The sequence below is a fragment of the Hylobates moloch genome, unplaced genomic scaffold (assembly GCF_009828535.3).
Source record: "Hylobates moloch isolate HMO894 unplaced genomic scaffold, HMol_V3 SCAFFOLD_13, whole genome shotgun sequence".
NCBI classification, from domain to species: Eukaryota; Metazoa; Chordata; class Mammalia; order Primates; family Hylobatidae; genus Hylobates; species Hylobates moloch.
In genome coordinates, this window is record NW_026652288.1 from 19,341,151 (window position 1) to 19,349,684 (window position 8,534).

The 8,534-nt window shown below is 42.6% G+C and overlaps 1 long non-coding RNA gene across 1 annotated transcript; it reads left to right on the forward strand.

The window, feature by feature from the left end:
* The first annotated feature begins 2,498 nt into the window (after positions 1-2,498).
* Positions 2,499-8,231, forward strand: LOC131381000 (uncharacterized). The gene is made up of 2 exons (XR_009209388.1): positions 2,499-2,642; positions 8,021-8,231. It is a non-coding gene; the product is annotated as an uncharacterized LOC131381000 (long non-coding RNA).
* Positions 8,232-8,534: the final 303 nt, after the last annotated feature.

Below are 8,534 nucleotides of genomic sequence, written 5' to 3' on the forward strand. Positions count from 1 at the left end.
ATGACAAAACCTGGCAAAGATAATATACAAATGAATACATATATAACATTATATGATATATAAGTAATACACACACAGACCAATGTTAATTATGTATTCATTTTTCATTTGAGATTTTTGCTATACTATGTACTAGAGTATGCTATATACTTATACTCAAGTATATAATATAGAAAAATGTATTCCTCAAGTATTAACATATACTGCATACTTGAGTATATAGTATAGCAAAAATCCCAAATGAAAAACTATGCTAATACTAGGGTATATACTAATACTATACATATGCTGTATGTTATATACTATAGTATATAATACCATATACTCAAATATATAGTATAGCAAAAATATATGCTCAAGGATATAGTATAGCAAAATCCCAAATGAAAAACTAATAAATTCAGGAGATATTCAAAGAATAATTTAATATGACTAATATTGTATTTATCCCTGGAATTCAATGATGACTTTAGATATGGAAGTATGTAATAGTCTACATCAATCTGTCACAGAACAAAAGCCATAAGATTATCCTAATAGATCTAAAGATATAGATTTTTTAATGTAATACATTTTGTGGATTAGAAAAAAAAACGCAGCAAACTGGAAGACAGGATTTTACACTTGTAATCAACATCCTGTTCATGGTGAAACAATAGGTACATGTCTACCAAAATTAGAAACAAGGCAAGTAAGACTTCTAGCCCTATCATGATTATATAGTTTCTATTTCTAGTCAATACCTGAAACAGAAATATAATATTTTTTAAAAGTCAGGACATCAAAATATCATTATTTGTAGACAATATCCTAGTCTGCCAAAAAAAAAAAAAATTCAAGAGAAAACTACCAGAACTAATAGGATTTTAGTAAGGTGAGCAATAAGTTTAAAATATATACATATATAGATGATTATATACCAGAAGTAGCTAGTTTAAAAATACAGTGGGGGGGGGAAGATTATATTTAAAGTGAAATAACAATATTAATAATAAACCTAAAAATAATCTTCATGAAAAAACACACAAGTTCTATTAAAAAGATTATTTGAAATTTATTGTGAAACATAAAAGCAGACTTGAAGAAATATCATGTTCCTGGTAGAAATTTTTTTTTTTTTTCAAATTCTTTCTCAAATATTTTTTGAAAAGAAGAATTGTATGCGACAGGAGGGGAAGAGCAAGGCCTGCAGGACTGCTCTAACAGGTACTGTACACCCTCATGCTGGAAGCATTCAGGAACACAGAGGAGCACAGCCCCACCCAGCCATGTCCACGTGTAAAGATCTAATGTCCCAGAGACAGGAAAATATGCAAGCTTTAGAAACATGACAGAATATGAGGCATGAGAATACTTGACATCAGCTTTGGAAATTGTGAAACTTAAGTTTTCTTTGTTCTGGGACTGTTCAAAAATCACTAATTATTCGTAAAGGTAGGAAATAAGACTGTGAGTGCCATCTCATGGAGAAAGACACCAATACAGTGTCCAAGTCACTTTTGTCATGGTTCTTCCCAATCATGTAAACTTATGGCATCTGACATGGTACAAAGCCACAAAAATAAAAACAGTAGGGAGCTGGAATCAGAGCTGTGAATAAAATTACTCGACAGGCTATACAGCTCCAAACATACGAATAGAGAGATTCATTCATATGTTAGAGAGCATAATTCATCAGGGAGGAGAGGAAGAATTAATGGTTAAAGCATTAACTAAAGTAAATGGTTTATTTTGAGGGGAAGAATAAATTCTGAACTCAATTTTATGTGAGCATAATTCCAGATGAATAAAGTATCTAGAATTAATGTTAAAAAAAAACTAATTAAGAAAAAAACTAATTAAGAAAACATAAAGAAAAATAGCAGAAAGTACGGAAACTTCATGAGGGCAGGGATTTTTGCCTGTTTTGTCTATCACTGTATCTCCAGCACATAGAGTAACACTTGCTGCATAGGAAGGGCTCAATACATTATTGAAAAGATGAATGAATGAATGAAACTTTTTTCCATTATAAATATTCTGATTATATCCTTTGTCACATTTTCTACTAGGGTTTTTTTTCTTTAATTACTATAATTTGTTTTCAAAAAAATCTTCTTAAAGATTCTTAAAGAATCTCTCAAATTTGTTGTCTTTTCATTTATTTCATTTACATGCAAAAAACAACTTATTTGTATGAGGTTAGCCAATCCAGTCAATTCTCTTTTATAACTTCCTCTGCTTATCATTATCTATAGAAGTCCTTCCTGATTCCAAAGAGCAGTCTGATTCAAGTTATTTCAACTGGGGGGGCTAGCCCATCCTCTTCCTCTTCCAAGGCCAGGGCCCACTTCACAGGCATCTGATTCAGAAGATTTCCCTCCCCAACTAGACTCATCAAACCCCAAGCTTCCTTCCTCTGCTCACTTTTTTGCATAATTACACAGTGAGGTCATGTGTTTACCATACCATTGTTCCATCGCCATGGAGATGATGAGCGACAAAGCACTGGCAAGAAGCCTCCCATGCTGGACGAAGCCAAGGAAGAAGACGGAGAAAAGAGAGGAAGGACACGCCCATTAACCAAAGGACCCAAAACATATCTCAAGGAGCTCATGAAGTCATCCTCATGCACACAGTTTCCCAGGTGTCAGATCTGTTTGGTAAGCACATAACCTTCCAACCCAGCTCAGCATGTAGCTGCACCCAACAAGCAGCCTCTGACCTCAGAAGATGAGGTTCCTGTCCCTTTTAACCACTGGGTCTCCTGATCTGATCCTGGGCTGGCTGGTGGCCTCTTGTTTTCTCTCAGAATATAACTCCCTGTTTGTAATCACTTTACTGCATCATTCTTACCCTCTCTTCTCCCTCCAGATTCAAATATGTGTTCCCCTCTACTTCAAGGACAATCTCTGTAAGACGAGAATCTGACTGCCTTACTCATATTGTAAAGTTAGTGATTAACCATTGTCCTAAGGGAAAACATTCTAAATTCCTCATGATCCGGCCCCTGCTTCTATTTCCAGCCAACTTCTTACCGCCCACTTCTTTGTGCTCTACTCCAACCATATTCTGCCTAGCATTTGAAAATACTGCTTTTTCCATCTAAAATAATAACTTCCTCTTACTGATAACACTGACCTAGGCAGAGTCCTAAGAAGGTGGCCTGTATATCCTCTAGGTAAGGAAATTAGGGTTCAAAGTGTTTCAACAATTTACCTAGGGTCATACAGCTTTTAAGTAGCAGAGCAGAGATTTGAATCGAGGTCTTTCCAACTCTAAAAGTACCTAGGGTGACCTACCATCTTAATTTGCCCAAAACTATCTCAGTTTTAGCACTGAGAGTCCCACATCCTGAGAAGCCTCTAAGCCCCAGCAAATCTGGATAGTTGGTTTGTTAGGCCGTTATTGCATTGCTATAAAGAAATACCTGAGATTGGGTAATTCATAAAGAAAAGAGGTTTCATTGGCTCACAGTTCTGAAGGCTGTACAGGAAACATGGTGTTGGCATCTGCTTGGCTTCTGGGAAGGCCTCAAGGAGCTTTTACTCAATGGCAAAAGGCGAAGCAGGTGCTTGCATACTACATGGTAAGAATTCACTTATTGAGAAGACAGCCCTTCTCTCCTTTAGCCCCAAGCCATGAGAGATCCACCCCCATGACCCAGACACCTCCCCCAGGCCCCATCTCCAACATCAGGGATTACAATTCCACATGAGATTTGGTGAGGACACACATTCAAACCATACAGATTGGCTACCCTTCAGCAACCCCTTGCTGCGGCCTTTCCTATTAATGCCAATTCATCTTTCACACATGAGCTTGCTCTCTCTCTCTCTGCCTCCTCCAGGAAGCCTTCCAAGATTACCCCACACCAGAGAAGTATATTTCCTCTGTCCTGCCACATTCCTGGGCCTGCCTCCATCCCAACAAATCACCTTATATCAAAAAGACCTGTTTACCTTTTAATCTCTTTTGCTAGAGGATAAACTTTCCTGCATCTTGGAACCAAGACCCATTCATCTCTGTTGCCCCAGGGCTTGACAAAAAGTAGGAGCTCAATTACTGATTGTTCATTGAATGGGCAAATGTGATAAGAACTGCTCTGTGGGTACCCTGGTGGCCATATGTCCTGAGAAAGTGGTTTCTAGAAATAACTTTGCAGTCTCAAAATTCGGAAGTAGGCCCTCTCTGGAGCCTCACAATCAGCAAGCATGACCCAAGCAATTGCTCTGCTTGGAACCCATGGGCCCCACAAGGTCTGTATCTGACCCAAACTCCTCTGTTGCTAGTTTTTAAGCCCACTGATATCTCCAATGCCCTCCTTAAAAGTCTCTACTAATGTTAGTTTGTGGGATCCATTTACAAAGCTGTTCCAGAAAGAAAGAGGAGGGAGGGACGGAGATACGGAAATTACTTTCCAAATGGCTTCTGCTCTGATGCAGAAATGGTGCTGGCACACAGAGGCCACAGGTGGAAACAGCATCTTCACCCTGCACATACACAAAACCTGTTCTACCCCCATGTGCCCTCTGAGAAGGGGGGAAGACCCGTTAATCATCCAGAGAGAAAGACAATGAGGGTCGCTTCCCTGGAGCTCAGGTGCGCTGCCCCATGAACAGGCAACATGAAACTTAAGAAGAGACAAAAGAAGAGCAAACTCCATTGTTGAGTGAAAGAAAGAGTTCAGATTCAGGCTGGTTCTGATTTATCCAAACAAGTCCCACTGCTCTGGCGAGCAATTGTTAGAATCAAAACCACCTGACACGTGTCAAAACACCAGCATCACTGCCCACCGGCAGCATGTGAGGGGCAGATATTTGATCCAGCCACCGTCTTTTCCCTCCTGCCTCGCTCCATGATAAAAGCAATGTGTCCTGACCCCCTACTTCTCCCCAACACTGACACTCTGGAGGGGCTTAAGGAAGCCTTCACAAATAATTAATTTTAGCTGTTGGGAGAAATACAGACGAAAAAAGGTCAGGGATAAGAAGAGAAGCGGTGATGGGAGAACAGGAAATTGATGCCCAAAAAAACTCAACAGTGGGGCCACAGCTCAGTGGGCCAACCAGATATTTGTATCAACAATAACCTAGACTATTTATATGATCCCTCCATATGCACAGCACTTAAGGGTTCACAAAGCACTCACAAATGTTCATTAGCTCCTGTCGAGCACTGCACCTGATTTTTGAGGTAGGAAGGTCAGTGATGATTAGTCTCACTGTGTAGATGGCAAATCCGAGGTGCAGAAAGGTTAAGCAACTTACCAAGTCCACAGCTGGTAAAAAATGGAGCCCAAATTTAAACCCAATCCTTACCCCAGATTGCATTTCTTTAAGAAACCCTCTTGTGACACGAGTGCCAGACATGGTTCTGATATGCCCTCATTGAATCCTTCTAATCCTCCTGGGCTGTACTCATTGCTCCACCCTTGTCTCCTTTAGCTCCTGCCCTGTCAAAACATCCAAGAGATATCTTTGTGACAAGTGAACATTACCAAATTTACTGCAGAGCCCCCTTAGGAAATCAAATTGAGGTCGGGGGAGACTTCGTTCCTCCCAACTTGGCTTCTGCAGTTCATTCCACCAACTTGAATGAGTACTCTGAACCCCCACTGTGTGCCAGACCTGGAGCCAGGGATCAAGGGAAGTGACCCCACCCTCACCCCTAGGCCATGGCCAGTCCGTGCCCATGTGCCATCTGAGTCCCAGTGAACCAGTGGGCAGGGCTGGAACTTCCCGGGAAGAAAATGTGGGAAAGTTCAGGGAGAGCCCGAGGGGAAAAGGGGAGATTCTGAGGTCAAACACAAAATAGGGTCAAAGGATTATATCCAGTGCCCTAGTTGGCAGAAAATGTAGGTACCCACTAGCCAAGGAAGTGGTTTGGGCATTGGTGATCATATTTCTTATTCACACCACAAGATATAAACATCCATTCAGTAAAGCAGACAGCCTCTCACCACATTTGGAAGAACTTCTCCCTGAAATTCCACTGGTTTCTAAAGCCTTTTAAAACTACATTTGACCTTTCAGCTCCTGTAAGAGTTTAAAGCAGATGGGCCTACAAACAGGGCAATCGTCTACTGAGAGGGCAGAGCAAGGGAATTTCTACAAAAACTTTTGAGCACTTGTGGGGGACCAAACTCCCTATTACCAGACTCTGCCAACCTCTCACCCCACACTTAAAGGCTTCCTTAGCAACCCCCCTAAGCCAGCCACTGGGATTCCAGTTAATGACTACGACCAGCCTGGGAGCAGCCAATCTGTGGTGGGTGCAGGGTCCCCTGGTTTGATGGAAACCCACCCTCCAATCTGGTCTCAGAGTTCAGCTTCCCATGAAAATAGCACTGAGCAAGCCTCTTGTTCCACTCAGCTTCTTTGGCTCAAAGAAATGCAAGTCTACCTTATTGCAGGGGAACTCTCTGCTCAAGCAGGAGAGTTTGGTCATCTCTGGATTCAAGGAGCTCCCCAGGCTTCATTTCTTCCCCAGATCTCCCCATAGCTACCCTCCCTCAGGGCAGCCCAGATATAGGAACTAGACCTTTCATAAGAACTCTTAAAGTGTCCTGTGCCTGGAGTCTGAGGAATGTTCTTCTGCTCTCCTGGTCCTGCTCTAATCCCTTTCCAGTTTCTCCAGCTGCTGGAGATGAAGAAGTAATGATTTCCCCCTCCCCCCAGAAGCTAGGACCTAAGGTAATGGATCCAATTGCTCTTCAAGCTCTCCAGCCTTGTGGAGCTCAATGTTCAAAACAAACAAAGAAACAACAACAACAACAAAAAAAACATCCTTACATAGAGAAAGTACTCATCTGAAAACTGATAATCACCCGTATCCACAGGTAGGCATTTCCATGGCTTATAGATTACCCACAGGCTTTTAAAGGACCCCTAGGGCCTGACATATCAAAGGAAGGGTAAAAGTTTTGTTGGCCTCAGAATGCTGCCCTGGCTCACTTATCTGGAGCCTCCGTTAGGAGAGTCAAAGATGAGTGTCATCCTTGGCCCATGGGCAGCCTGCCCAGAGTGACCGGCTGGGTAAGGTAGTGTGGGCATGAGGGCTGGGATAGCTAAGAAGGGAGTGGGGTAGAGGGGGCTCTGGGGCCCACTGTCTCAGAAACAATCTCTGGTGTTTTGGGGGCAATGCACAGAAGCCCAAGGAAGGCTGACTCTAACTGAGAGAGGACAGGATGGCAGGATTTTAAGGGTTTTTCAGAGACCTTAATGCCTCCTTCAATTGTCCCTTACTTCTACACAAAATGCAACATTAGTAGTACAGTTCTTTGAGAGGTAATAAGCCTGGACCCAAACCCCAGTAACACTACCCCAAGTTGGCACTCAGTGACATTATTTCCAAATTTCCAACCCCCAGAACTTTGCCATTAAGATAAAAACCACCAATAATACCATTATACCATTACACATTGTGTCCCTGCCTTTATGTTTTGTTGTTGTTGTTGTTGTTTGTTTTTTGTTTTTGTTTGTTTTTTGAGACAGAGTCCGGCTCTGTCACCCGGGCTGGGGCACAGCAGTGCGATCATGGCTCACTGCAACGTCAACCTCCCCAGCTCAAGTGATCCTCCCACTTTAGCCTCCTGAATAGCTAGGACTACAGGCATGCACCACCACACCTGGCTAATTTTTGTATTTTTTTGTAGAGACAGGGTTTCACCATGTTGCCCAGGCTGGTCTCAAACCCCTGGGCTCAAGCCTTGGCCTCCCAAAAGTGCTAGTATTACAGATGTGAGCCACCATGCCCAGCTCCTGTGCTGCATTTCTTTAGCAAATTGTTTTGGCTTTAAAGTGACTTATAACCTCCTATTAGAGCTTCAGAGAGGCAGTGGCTGCAGGGAAAGACACAGAGAGGAGAACTAGACCCTCGCCCCACTATGCCATAGTGGCTCGTGCCTTCTGGTCTTTTCCTTTCACTGATTCTGCTCTTCTGCAGGTATAATTAGTAAGGATGGGGTAATGCTGGAGTAGGGTGGGTCTTTCATTCAATATGGTGGATGTCCTTATAAAAATGAGGTATCTGGTTGCAGGGCCACAAACCTAAGAAGAACATCATGTGAGGATGAAGGCAGAGAGCGAGGTGATGCAGCTGAAGCCAAGGACACTGAAGACTTCCTGCAAACCCCCAGAAGCTGGGGGAGAGGCCCTCCCAGTCTCCAGAGGGAGCCAACCATGCTGATACCTTGACCTTGGACTCCTAGCCCCAGAACTATGAGAAATAAATTTCTGTTATTTAAGCCACTCAGTTGTCTTACTTGGTTGTGGCAGCCCTGAGAGGCTAATTCTCAGCGCTTTCTCTAGTTGTCCTCAACACTCTCCTGGTTCTCCTCCTGCCTCAAAAGCACTCCTCAGCTGGTTCCTTTCATTTCTCCAGAGTTTATATAGGAGTCTCCTGAGCCAAGCAACTCATGCCTCTTCTTTTCTTTCCCAACACTCTGTCCCTGGGTGATTTCCAATTGTCTCATGGGGCTTTAGAATCCACGTATGTGCCAATTTAAAATTACCTCTCCCAGACCCATAGATCCAACAGCCTACTAACAGGCA